Genomic DNA, 14,420 nt, shown 5'->3' with positions numbered 1-14,420 from the left:
ATCCTTTCTAGAGAAGGAGTTTCTCTCGAAAGAAGTGAGTGGGAGGAAAGTACAACTTGATGAGGTAACTGTACCTGCTCCCTTACTGGAAAGTAGTACATCACAGAAAACTGTTTCAGTGACACCTACACCAGTTAGTGAGGAAGCCAATGATAATGATCATGAAACTTCAGATCAAGATACTACTGAACCTCGTAGATCAACCAGAGTAAGATCCGCACCAGAGTGGTACGGTAATCCTGTTCTGCAAGTCATGCTACTAGATCATGATGAACCTACGAACTATGAAGAAGCGATGGTGAGCCCAGATTCCGCAAAGTGGCTTGAAGCCATGAAATCTGAGATGGGATCCATGTATGAAAACAAAGTATGGACTTTGGTTGACTTGCCCGATGATCGGCAAGCAATTGAAAATAAATGGATCTTTAAGAAGAAGACTGACGCTGATGGTAATGTTACTGTCTGCAAAGCTCGACTTGTCGCAAAAGGTTTTCGGCAAGTTCAAGGGATTGACTACGATGAGACCTTCTCACCCGTAGTGATGCTTAAGTCCGTCCGAATCATGTTAGCGATTGCCGCATTTTATGATTATAAAATTTGGCAGATGGATGTCAAAACTGCATTCCTGAATGGATTTCTGGAAGAAGAGTTGTATATGATGCAACCGGAAAGTTTTGTCGATCCAAAGGGAGCTAACAAAGTGTGCAACCTCCAGCGATCCATTTATGGACTGGTGCAAGCCTCTCGGAGTTGGAATAAATGTTTTGATAGTGTGATCAAAGCATTTGGTTTTATACAGACTTTCGGAGAAGCCTGTATTTACAAGAAAGTGAGTGGGAGCTCTGTAGCATTTCTGATATTATATGTGGATGACATATTACTAATTGGAAATGATATAGAATTTCTGGATAGCATAAAGGGATACTTGAATAAAAGTTTTTCAATGAAAGACCTCGGTGAAGCTGCTTACATATTAGGCATTAAGATCTATAGAGATAGATCAAGACGCTTAATTGGACTTTCACAAAGCACATACCTTGACAAAATTTTGAAGAAGTTCAAAATGGATCAAGCAAAGAAAGGGTTCTTGCCTGTGTTACAAGGTGTGAAGTTGAGTAAGACTCAATGCCCGACCACTGCAGAAGGTAGAGAGAATATGAAAGATGTTCCCTATGCATCAGCCATAGGATCTATCATGTATGCAATGCTGTGTACCAGACCTGATGTGTGCCTTGCTATAAGTTTAGCAGGGAGGTACCAAAGTAATCCAGGAGTGGATCACTGGACAGCGGTCAAGAACATCCTGAAATACCTGAAAAGGACTAAGGATATGTTTCTCATATATGGAGGTGACAAAGAGCTCACCGTAAAAGGTTACATTGATGCAAGCTTTGACACTGATCCGGACGATTCTAAATCGCAAACCGGATACGTGTTTACATTAAACGGTGGAGCTGTCAGTTGGTGCAGTTCTAAACAAAGCGTCGTAGCGGGATCTACATGTGAAGCGGAGTACATAGCTGCTTCGGAAGCAGCAAACGAAAGAGTCTGGATGAAGGAGTTCATATCCGATCTAGGTGTCATACCTAATGCATCGGGTCCAATGAAAATCTTTTGTGAAAATACTGGTGCAATTGCCTTGGCAAAGGAATCCAGATTTCACAAAAGGACCAAACACATCAAGAGACGCTTCAACTCCATCCGGGATCTAGTCCAGGTGGGAGACATAGAGATTTGCAAGATACATACGGATCTGAATGTAGCAGACCCGTTGACTAAGCCTCTTCCACGAGCAAAACATGATCAGCACCAAGGCTCCATGGGTGTTAGATTCATTACAATGTAATCTAGATTATTGACTCTAGTGCAAGTGGGAGACTGAAGGAAATATGCCCTAGAGGCAATAATAAAGTTATTATTTATTTCCTTATAATCATGATAAATGTTTATTATTCATGCTAGAATTGTATTAACCGGAAACATAATACATGTGTGAATACATAGACAAACAAAATGTCACTAGTATGCCTCTACTTGACTAGCTCATTAATCAAAGATGGTTATGTTTCCTGACCATGAACAATGAGTTGTTATTTGATTAACGTGGTCACATCATTAGTTAAATGATCTGATTGACATGACCCATTCCATCAGCTTAGCACCCGATCGTTTAGTATGTTGCTGTTGCTTTCTTCATGACTTATACATGTTCCTATGACTATGAGATTATGCAACTCCCGTTTGCCAGAGGAACACTTTGGGTGCTACCAAACGTCACAACGTAACTGGGTGATTATAAAGGAGCATTACAGGTGTCTCCAAAGGTAGATGTTGGGTTGGCGTATTTCGAGATTAGGATTTGTCACTCCGATTGTCGGAGAGGTATCTCTGGGCCCTCTCGGTAATGCACATCACATAAGCCTTGCAAGCATTACAACTAATATGTTAGTTGTGAGATGATGTATTACGGAACGAGTAAAGAGACTTGCCGGTAACGAGATTGAACTAGGTATTGGATACCGACGATCGAATCTCGGGCAAGTAACATACCGATGACAAAGGGAACAACGTATGTTGTTATGCAGTCTGACCCATAAAGATCTTTGTAGAATATGTAGGAGCCAATATGGGCATCCAGGTCCCGCTATTGGTTATTGACCGGAGACATGTCTCGGTCATGTCTACATTGTTCTCGAACCCGTAGGGTCCGCACGCTTAAGGTTACGATGACAGTTACATTATGAGTTTATGCATTTTGATGTACCGAAGGTTGTTCGGAGTCCCGGATGTGATCACAGACATGACGAGGAGTCTCGAAATGGTCGAGACGTAAAGATTGATATATTGGAAGCCTATGTTTGGACATCAAAGTGTTCCGGGTGAAATCGGGATTTTACCGGGTTACTGGGAGGTTACCGGAACCCCCCGGGAGCCATATGGGCCTTCATGGGCCTTAGTGGAAAGGAGAAAGGGGCAGCCCAAGGTGGCTGCGCCACTTCCCCCTCCCCTAGTCCTATTAGGACTAGGAGAAGGTGGCCGGCCCCCCTCTCTCTCTTTCCCCCCCTTGGGGAATCCTAGTTGGAATAGGATTGGGGGGGAGTCCTACTCCCGGAAGGAGTAGGACTCCTCCTGCGCCCTCTCCCTTGGCCGGCGCCCCCCTCCCCCCTTGGCTCCTTTATATACTGAGGTAGAGGCACCCTAGAACACACAAGTTGATCCACGTGATCTATTCCTTAGCTGTGTGCGGTGCCCCCTGCCACCATATACCTCGATAATACTGTAGCGGAGTTTAGGCGAAGCCCTGCTGCTGTAGTACATCAAGATCGTCACCACGCCGTCGTGCTGACGGAACTCTTCCCCGACACTTTGCTGGATCGGAGTCCGGGGATCGTCATCGAGCTGAACGTGTGCTCGAACTCGGAGGTGCCGTAGTTTCGGTGCTTGATCGGTTGGATCGTGAAGACGTACGACTACTTCCTCTACGTCGTGTCATCGCTTCCGCAGTCGGTCTGCGTTGGGTACGTAGACAACACTCTCCCCCTCGTTGCTATGCATCACATGATCTTGCGTGTGCATAGGAAATTTTTTGAAATTACTACGAAACCCAACAGGAACATGCTGAGTTATACACTAAACATAGTCATGCCAAGCTATAACTACCATAGTCATATTATGACAGTTCCTAGCATGCATCACCGTATAGCAGAATAACACAGCAACCATAACATAGACCACCGTACAATACTTGAGTTGCTAAGGCCTTGTACAATGCAAGGTGCTTAGGGGAGTTGCTTATAGAAATAAACCAGGCTTTTCTTAAGCACATGTGCTTATTTGTACAGGGTAGACGCATAACTAGGTGTCTCTCCTGTAGAAATAGGCACTGGTGCTTCAGAAATACCCTGTTTATTTTTCTAAGCACCACCCTAAGCATCTAGCATTGTACAAGGCTTAAACATGCATCACCAAAATAGTATTAACAACTAGGAACACTAAACCAGAGTAGCAGCAAACTCTTAACATAAACGGCAGATCAACCACCGCTCAGCATAGGTTCAGACACACCATAGGACATCAGTTTTAGACTCCAACAACAAACAAACATACATAACATAACAGGACACGGCGGTCCTGGGGCAGCAGCAGCACTCTAGCAGCACATCACTTCTCTCCCTTCTTCAATGCATGTTGTAGGGCTCATTGACTTTGACAATCTCGAGGAAGCGTGCGTAGGCAGCATGTTTAGCCAGAGTACTGGCGTCATGCTTCTTACCATGTCCATTGCCAGTGCTAAAGGCATGCTGTATCATGCCATCTATGCCGCCACCGATCGACTTGCAACAGAAAGGGCACCCAATCTTGCCAAAGAAACGGTACTTGATCTTCCCAGCAATCAGATGCCTCAGGGTGTACCGGCTCTTGCTGTGCCTACTGTCCATGCTGTAGTCCACGTCGTCGTCATCCTCCTGTGAATTTGTGAATTAGTACACATAGAAGAACTCAGCTAATCTATTATGGTACATTGACTTTAATTACAATGTTTTGAAAGTACACATGTGTAACATGGCAACTATCTATTTGCTAGAAACAAGGCGTATGTGCACATACATAATTGAGCCAAAGAAACTGACATGCATAAATATGGACGGTGGAATAGTTGCATTTATAGATTAGTGCACAAGTAGTACATAATTAACACATGAAAGACTTCATGAAGTGGCTTGGTTTAATGATATTTGATACTTGTTACAGGTGTAATTCTTCTTGGAATCAGAAGAATGGCTTCATTATACTCCTCCATGCTTCACACAAGGGGGGTTTGTTCTATCTACTGGAATGAAGAAACCATTATTCTATCTGACAGCGGCAATACTGCTTCTCCAACATTGTTAGACCCTGATAAGTTTCAGAAGGAAATTGGTAAAGGAGCTATGGGGTGTCTCACTGCTCATATTGATGAGAGATGTGGCTGTGATCATCTAGATAACATACTGTGGAAAATTGGCTAGATGAAATGTTTTGATTTTTTGGTATCCAGTGGATATGTACTGTCAGCCCATAATTATTAAGGGAGCGATCATTTCCTTTACAAAATGGAAAGCTGTATAGAATTTGCAAATGGATCATCTATGAACATGTGTGCAAACTAATCATATATGAACATGTGTGCAAATTAATTCATCTACATAAACTAAAATGAATCAGGAACTGCAGCACTTTGTCATTGTCCTTGGGAAGCCAATGGAGAATCCTGCCATATATCCATTGTTTAACCCACTTTTCATTAATGTATCCCTGCCATGAACATTTTCTTGTATTTGGGTTCATTACCCCACTTCTTTCATTAATGTATCTCTTGTCAAACTTATGCTCATCTAGTTAACAAGACAAACCCCAATGCCATGAAAAAAAACCAGAGTATCTGCTGGAATCAGAATGTGAATCAGATTTAAAAATCCACATCCAACATGAAGATCTATGCTAGATCCCTACAATCCTACATACGTAGAACTAGCACGCCCAAGTGAAATTGATGCTCATCTAGTTTACAACAAAAACCTCAATGTCATGAAAAAAACAGAGCAAAAAACAGAGTACTACCTCAGATAGCTCGTCGGTGGCATCCTCGTCGAAGTCGCTGCCCTTCCTGCTATCTAGGTCGAACTCCTTTATGGCGTTCTCCTCCATGAGCTCTTCGATTTCGTCATGCACCTTCCGCTTACGCCTTCTCATCTCCTCCTCCTCCAGATATTCCCCGACCTTGTGCTCGCCGACGGGTGCCTCGACGGCTGCGATGGCAGCGGGAGAAGGCACAACGGTCGCTGCACCGCCAGCTTCCGCCGCTACGGCGGACTCAGCCGCTGCACCCACGGCTACAGCCACGGCAACAGACTGCTGTGCTCCGATGGTTGCCTCCGGCTCGTCCGCCGCATCTTCACGCTCGCGCTTCATCGTCGGTCGAAGACAGGAGGAGGGAGGCGTAGGAAGGGAGGAGGGTGGTGAGGAAGGAGGAGAGGGTGGTGAGGTGGTGACGAAGGAAGAGAGGGTGGGGAGAGGACGAGGGTTTTGGGGAAGAAATGCCCTGCTCCTGCCTCTTGGAGTTACCGAGAAGCCGCGGGTGCCGATTTGACTTGACACACCCACCCGGCCGTCCCCATTCCACGTGGGGACGTGGCGGTCGTGCACGCGGTCCTGCACCTCCTGCGGTTTGCCATCAATTGCTATCGGTCTCACAAGTGGGTCCCCTTGTCATCCACACAACCGAGCCACCACATGTACCACATTTTTCTTTCTCCCCGTCTCGACCACTCCGCATTTTTCTTTCTCCCCTTCTCGACCAGCGCCGCCGCCGTCGCCGCCATCTCTTGACGACCCCTCTCTTCGCTGCCGGTGCGCGGCCGCCGCCAACTCCGGCAAGTACGTGAGATCTCCCCTCTTCTTCCCTTCCCCAACCGCGTCTCCCTACGGAGGCGGATTTGAGCCGATTGGTTTGGACTGAAACTTAGTTTTTGGATTGGATCTTGATTTGGTTTCTATGGTTTGAGACCAAATCAATCAATTAGTTTGAGCCACCACTACCACCTACTACTGCTTCAAATCCAAGAGCCGCTGTTGCTGGCCGGAGCTCGTCGCCTCTCTCGAGCTTTGACGCCATGTCTGATCTAGATTCATGACGTGCCCTCGCGTATGGCTTTGTCCACGGTTTGAACCTTTGGATTCAATCCAAAAGTTGAAAACGGTTTGGACTGGGTTGGATGACGAGCATGTATAGTTCGGTTTGGTCTAGATTCTAAATGAAAATATCTGGATTGGTTTGGTTTTGATGTGTGCCGTGGATTGGACTGGTTTTAGTTTGGATGCCGAACTATTCCCAGTTTTAGATGAGACGGGCATTGCCATTGTCATTGGCATTGCTTTATTACGTAGATGATAGAAAATAGATTGATTGGCCATTGCCAGTATAGGTTATCACTATGATTTACTATATGTATGATCTTTGTATTGTACTATGTACAATTCAACTTAGAGTTCAACACGTTCTGTGTAGAATGGAGGAAGCACAATGTGGACGCTGCAACTCACGGTGCCGGACCAGCCTTTCTACTGCCACGCTGTTCGGCATCTACTTCCAGCCTTCTTTTGTTTTTGCAGCGGTAACAATTTATATGAACCTTCTGACAGTACATTCTTTTTGTTTTTTTTGCTATTTCCACTAATGTATTGTGTGTGTTATTTGTTTTTATCTTACATAGATCGTACCATGCAATGTGAGATTGGCATTCAATGAGCTCGTCGCAGACACCGTGACCTCCAATGCTCTTGGGGGCCCATACACTATGCAGGTCGAGAAGGGGCGAAAGATAACCCAGATAGGACGAGATGATTGAGATCGTTTCATCGCCCGCAACCGTCTTAGTGGGGGTGAATTGATCAGCTTCTCCTTCAGAAAAGATAGGCCCAGGATTTCTGTTATCTATCTAAATTTGATTCCGGATAGTGAGGATGAAGTTCATGAGGAGGAAGATGGTGCTGAGTCAGATGATGACGATTCTGATGATGATGAGAACCCACTTGTTGAATACCTGTATGCCCAAGGACTTAGACTGGGCGACGAGGAAATCGGCAACCTCTGGGACATGCTTCCGCTACGTGAAGACTACCTAGGGAAGCCATTCGTGACCCGCCTCACAAGGACGAATGTTAAACGGCATATCATGGTATGTTACTTAGTGTGGTAATTACATGATATACATGCTTAGTTAGTGTAGTAGTTCATATGATATGCATGTTGTAGTACTGTGATGAGAGGCCTAGTTTAGAATTCATTTAGTGAAGAATTTTATGACATGCATGTAGTGTAGTAATATGCGATGATATGCTTAGTGTACGCAGTAATCTAATGATATGCCTAATTACTGTAGTAATTTGATGCTTGGCGTATGTGTACTGATGTGATGATATATATGCTCAGTGTTGAATCCAATGATATATGTGTCTTGAAGTGTATGCTTTGTTGATAATTGCACGTGACATGATCATATATCATGTCAACTGTTTTGCTATTTCCACTAATGTATATGATCATGTCAACTGTTTTCAGAAATTACCTAAGAGGTTACTTGATAGCTGTGGCATCGACCCGGATGAAGAAGGCATGGCTGCTGGACTACGCCTTACCAGAACGGGCTCCATCACCAGCTGTGCCTATGCAGTGGACACGGACGGTCGCACCGTCTTGAGCAGGGCAGGGTGGAAGAAGTTCCTTCGTGCCAAGAATCTTCGGGTAGGACAGGCCATCCTACTCACTGTTGCGAACACCCGTCGCCATGACTTGAGGATGATGATCACCATCCACCTCATCTAGAACTGTGGTGGGCCATGTATCAATCTGAAATGAACTTGTTATGTTAGCTCTTGTTTGCGAGTACTTGTCGTGTATTACCGTACCTATATGTACTCATATTAACTGGTACCTAATGCTCTACTAGCTATGATTATTCCACTGTGTGATGTTTTATAGGCTGTAGTGTGACATGGTAACTGTTATATATGGTGGAGGCTTGTCTCTAAGACCTTGTACAATGCAAGGTGCTTAGGGATGTGCTTCCACTGTGTGATGTTTTGTACGTGCCAGGTTGTAGTATGAAATGCTAACTGTTCTATATGGTAGTGGCTGGTCTTTAATTGGACCGACATGTTGAACTAGTATCAATGGTAGAGGCGTTTCGTTATGCGCCACATCCAACAGTTCACATAATTAATTATCCAAAGATTAAGGTATGAAACCCTTGGTCATACATAGCAACATTTCGTTCCTAAAAATTAAGGTACTTCCACATTCAAACTAACTAATACTACAAATTCGAAGGAACTACTTAATACATTAACAGCACATAGGGAAGTAGCCCTGGTCCAATGGCTTGAGAAATGACGAACAAAAACTGAAAGAAGAAGGATCAGCCAGTAGCAGCACCATCAGCCTCCCAGCCTCACAACTTCAGCCAGCCTGGTGAACTCCAGGTTTTTTCCTGCAGAACACACATGTGATGTTGGAGGCAAGAAAATAAATATGCCAGGGGTCTTGTCATGGCATCTAATCACACGGAATGCTAGTACAAATGATGGAGAACAAAACATCCAACATGAGCAAATTCATAGGAGTTCTAGATCCATGGATACCATCAAGAAAAAATGCTCAGTTTTAATTCAGACACAAGACTAGGTGAAAACATGCATATGTCATATCAGCAACATTGATATGGCATCTTTGCAAGCTTGGGTCAGTGACTTGTCTTGTGTTTCATGGCATGACAATAATTTTAACAATAAATAGACATGAAATTGACCCAAACTCATGTACAAAGTTAGGCCATATGATGCATGGATTAATTCACACATAAATGACAAAATGCCAACTTTGTATAGAATTTGCAGTACTGAAATATTTCAGTGTGTACCGGTGTGTACTGAAACTGCAGTAGTGAAATAATTCAGTGTGCATCGGTGTGTACTGAAATTGTAGTAACGAAATATTTCAGTGCCTACCGGTGTGTACCGAAATATTTCAGTGTCTACCACTACAACATTACAAATTTTTCCTAGGGCAGTACCGAAATATTTCAATGCCTACCGGTGTGTACCGAAAAATTTCAGTGTCCACCACTACAACATTACAAATTTTGCCTAGGGCAGTTCCGAAATATTTCAGTGCCTACCGGTGTGTACCGAAATATTTCAGTGTCTACCACTACAACATTACTAATTTTTCCTAGGGTTCATATGATGCCTAGGGTTCACATACATCATAATCCATCCTCCAAATCCATGTACTCAAATGTTCATGCAATTCATTGAGATTAAAATGCCATCTAGCATTCCCTCTCTGAACTATTATGATCAGTATCACCACGATGTAAGCACGAGCAGTAGAAAGATGAGGAGTGGGGAAGCTTACTCTAAACATAACTACCGCCGCCGTTTAGACGAGGAGAGCGGCGAGGGAGGCGTGGAGAACGGCGGGGAAGCGAGGTCGCGACCATTGTCCTCCTCATCTTGCGCTTCGAAGTCTCCGGTGACTCGGTTGGAGGCTGCACAATCTGCAACGGCACCTCGTGCATGGTGGGTTCCTGATCCAGTGGATGCTCTACCCTGGATCTGAACGCCCACCACCTCCGCCTGGTCCACTCGCTGGACGAATTGGCCTGCTCCATCGCCCAGAGGAGGATCTCGATCTTCTGAATCGGTTGCGCGGGCTGGGGGAAAAGCTTTGCCCTCTCCTTCTTCGTCAAATTCTTGAGAGTGGCCATTGCCGTCCAGCTCATCTGCCTTGTGTTGTCAAACCAAGAACGGATCTCCCTCAACCTGGCCAACTTGACCTGGTCGCCGCCGGCGATCTCCACGAAGTCGGTGTTCTCGTCGCCGGCGATCTGCTCGATCTGCTGCTCCATCAAGGTTCTTGCATGGATGGAAGAGGGGGCTGGATGTGGAAGATGAGAAGAGCAAAGTTGCGGCCGCAAGAATGAGGAGAAGGCTAGGAGATGGTCGCGGTTGTAATGGTGATGGAAGAGGGGAAGGACAACGGCGGCGGCTTTGCGTTGGACGAGAGGGGCGGCTGTTTTGCATTGGACGAGAGGGGCGGCGGTTTTGCATTGGACGAGAGGGCCCCACCTTGTCATATATTTCCTAGGACTAAAATGCCCCTAGACTAATTGTACTTTCGAGTACTTTCGAGTACTTTCATCTACGTACTTTCGAGTACTACGTATGTATGCACCATTAGATCAAGACAAACGAACGGCTCCAAAAAATGCCAACTACTGTAAAACTTGTACTAAAGATATACACAAATCCTAAAACAAGATGGTGCCTTGATTTTAGCTCTCGACCATCAACCACTACACCACTTGACCGCGTCGATTGTTTTAGATGGAAGAGAATGTGTGGAGCTTAGGAGACAAAAATCCTTCGCCAACCACATACTGCATCTCCAAATCCTCAACAAGTAAGGAATAATTTTACACTAAGGGTACCAAGACCGAACAAAATGCTTTCTGGTTCACTTGTGTGCTGATCTAATATATCATGTTGTTTTGTTGTTAAGTTCAGAAAAATAAGGATATATAGCAGGAACAGGGGAGGTTCAGATTAAGTTCAATTTGTTGGGTCAATGACCTTTTAATGATATTCTGCTCAGATTGCATGCTTGACTGCTTCAGTAGACAACACAGAAACTCCATAATTTAATAGTCATCGCAAATAGGAGATACATCAGATTAGTATCCTGTTCTAATTAGAAAAGAAGAGAAGGTTATAGACCTTAGTAATCATATAGAATCATGGTCATAGAGGAAACAATTTGCTTAACATATATAGATACAAGAATAAATAGTGAAAATACACAAAAGATGATCATCTGCAAATAAAGAAAAGCCAAGAGAAAATCGATTAGCGAGAGAGAAGGCATAACTTACCTTTTAGACTTTTTTAACAGGGGACGCTACGTCGCAGATGTTATTACAAGACTCTGGCCTAAGTATGCCGATCATCATATATCCTCACAACTGATCTGAACTTTTTTGTTTTGCCAACTAAATTGATAGTTTTGTGTCGTCTGTCAGATACGTGAGGTAAAAGGACAACACCAAAAGTATCTCTTCTCCAATTCCATTCTCGGTAGTAACAATCTGGGAGAGAGAAACCATATTATTTCTATTTCCTTGAAGCATGAAAATACCGCAGTACTATAAAGGGAAAATTCACAGAACCTGAGTGCTCACCTAGAACTTAAAAAACATCTATTGCTGCTCAACCTGCCCGCACCATTCTGAAACATCCACTCTCTGCGGCAAAAACAAAAGGAAACCACCAAACTGAGTATTGCATCAACCAAAAAACAACAATCTAGAAAGGTAATGGAATTGAGAACATGCCCCTATGAAGCTTTATGCAACCCATAAAGCGTCGTGGTATACCCCATATGTTTAGTGGCCCAGACACGAAAACAATTAAATAACAAGCAACAGGAAACAATTAAAACCCTGATCCAGAATAAACTAGAGCGAGTGGTAGATTTCTTAGTCTGGTAATATGATTTGGTAGTGCTTATACATCAAAAAATGTTTATCGACAGAAAAACTATGCGATGCAGTATTTACAGAATCCAATATTTTTGTACAGGGTCAGCACCAAAGAAACAATTCGGATGCACCGAGATAAACACTTCTGTGGAAAATTGCTGCCACGAGTGTCTTGAAATTCAACTTAGGAGTTGGGACAACAACATCCATATGCCACAATCATCCTTACATTACATTATTTGAGGAGCATATTTTCAGTTATTCTAACAAAAAAAGCGGCGTCTCACAGCTCGATAGTACAGTTAATCAGAAGAATTGTAATCCTAGCTTATAAGGAGCATGCATCATCTCAGTGAAGTTACATACCATGTGATGGACCAGCTGATGACCAAGGAGCTCTCCAGAATGTGTGTCCTTGGTATGCAAATCCAACTAACAAAACAAAAGGAAATAGAGGATCAGGTATGCACACATTAAGAAGAACATACACATACACCATGGAGAACAACACTGCACCTCGAGGAAGCTTGAGAGGATGTCCTAGGTGACGAAGAGACACAGCAGGATGCAAAGCTCAAAACCGAACAGACCGAGAGAGAAAAGCCAATCAAGATCTAGCAGGCTTGCTGGCGGGGAGGGTGAACCTGGAATCTCGACGGGGTGGATCTGGAGGCGGCAGAGCTCCGAGCGTGACCATAACACGATGAAGATCATGACTTGGGGCCCAATCTTGCTTGGCTTTTCTCTCTCGGAGGAAAGAACATGGCTTGCCTGAAGACGATAAAAAACAACAACACAGACCAACCAACAACAGAGTCCTGAAAAAGAAAGATGTAGCAGAATCAACAAACAAACATCATAATCAGAGCAAATAAGAAATCTTAAAACCACAAGCGAGGCAACCAAACAAGCACCAGTATATCAACATAGGTAGCATTGAAATCGCAGCAAGCAGAGTATCATAAAACAAAAGAATCAACCAAAACAACTAACAGGAAAGCACCAATGTCTCGTATATAATTAGAAAGTGGAAGCTTGGAGTTGTCAGGATAGCCAAATTAATTTTAGCACCGAAGAACAACATTTTAGCTGGCAAGACTACAACCACAATAAGCACATACCTTTCATGCTCTTTTCTAATCAACCATGTGACCTATCCATTATTGTGATTACATGGCTAAGCAAGGACTAAGAAAATCTAGCACCTAAGAATCACACCCTGATCCAAACAACCGCAAGCACAACATGAATAGATCGCCCATCTTCTTAACCAACCATGCAACTTCTCTAATCCACAAGGCAAACAACTAAGCAGAGACTAACCAAAACAAATGGACAATGACAACATCTAAATAAGACAAGGAGACAGAACCCAACAACAGCCTGCCCTACACCTCTCTTTTGCAAGCCCCAATCGAACAGAAACAAATTCAACCCCTGATGGTCCACCATCCCTCAACCAATGTGTGAGATGTCTGATCCCAAAAACAAACGACCAGGCAGATCTTGAATCAATCAATCAACACAACCCATCTCACCCCCTTTACTTAACAAGCTCCAATCAAGCACCTAAGAATGGCTTCCTAAATCCACCGAACAGCAACCACGACAGGCACAACCCCTACAATATACCAGCCATGTGATTCATACAACTACTTCTTAAGCCAAAGAACAAATCAGGTACTAATACAAATGGCCCTAAACGTGTGTCACATCTGAGCCTAACATAATCACCTACTAATCCAAATGGCCATACATCTGAGCCTAACATAATCAGTTACTAATCCAAATGGCCATACATTTGAGCCTACCATAATCCTATGACTAATCCTTAAGATAAAACCTAAAACAGGGACTAACCCAAACCAATAGTGAGACTGGAAAAATATTTTAAACCGAGCCAACAACAACAGTCCACGCCAAACCCATAAGCAGCAGACAAATTCAGAAAGAAAAAAAAGGGCAGGAATCTACACACGTGGCCGAGCCTCCCACATGGAAACAAAAAATACCAAGGATCCAAGTAGATCCCCTAATTCATCAAAGGAATCTGACCATATCCAGCCTCGAGCAGCTAATGCATCCAAAAAAACATTAGCCAGATACGAGCAGCCAACACATCTAAGTAACTACTGAAGCCGCACATAACAACCAATCCACATATATTTGACTGCTAGATAGGAAGGAAAAAAGAAGAGCTCACTAACCATAAGCCTTGCAACATCTTGGCGCAACAGTTCGCAGGACGGTCGAAGACTCAACGAAGGGAACAAACAGTTGCTTTTCAAAACCTGCAAGGAACCCACTTGAGACCCTGACCAAACCGAAAGTAACCGAGCAAAT

Source organism: Triticum urartu, chromosome 5A (assembly GCF_056163025.1).
Source record: "Triticum urartu cultivar PI428250 chromosome 5A, HENAU_Tu73, whole genome shotgun sequence".
NCBI classification, from domain to species: Eukaryota; Viridiplantae; Streptophyta; class Magnoliopsida; order Poales; family Poaceae; genus Triticum; species Triticum urartu.
Note: the sequence above shows the minus strand (reverse complement) of the source record.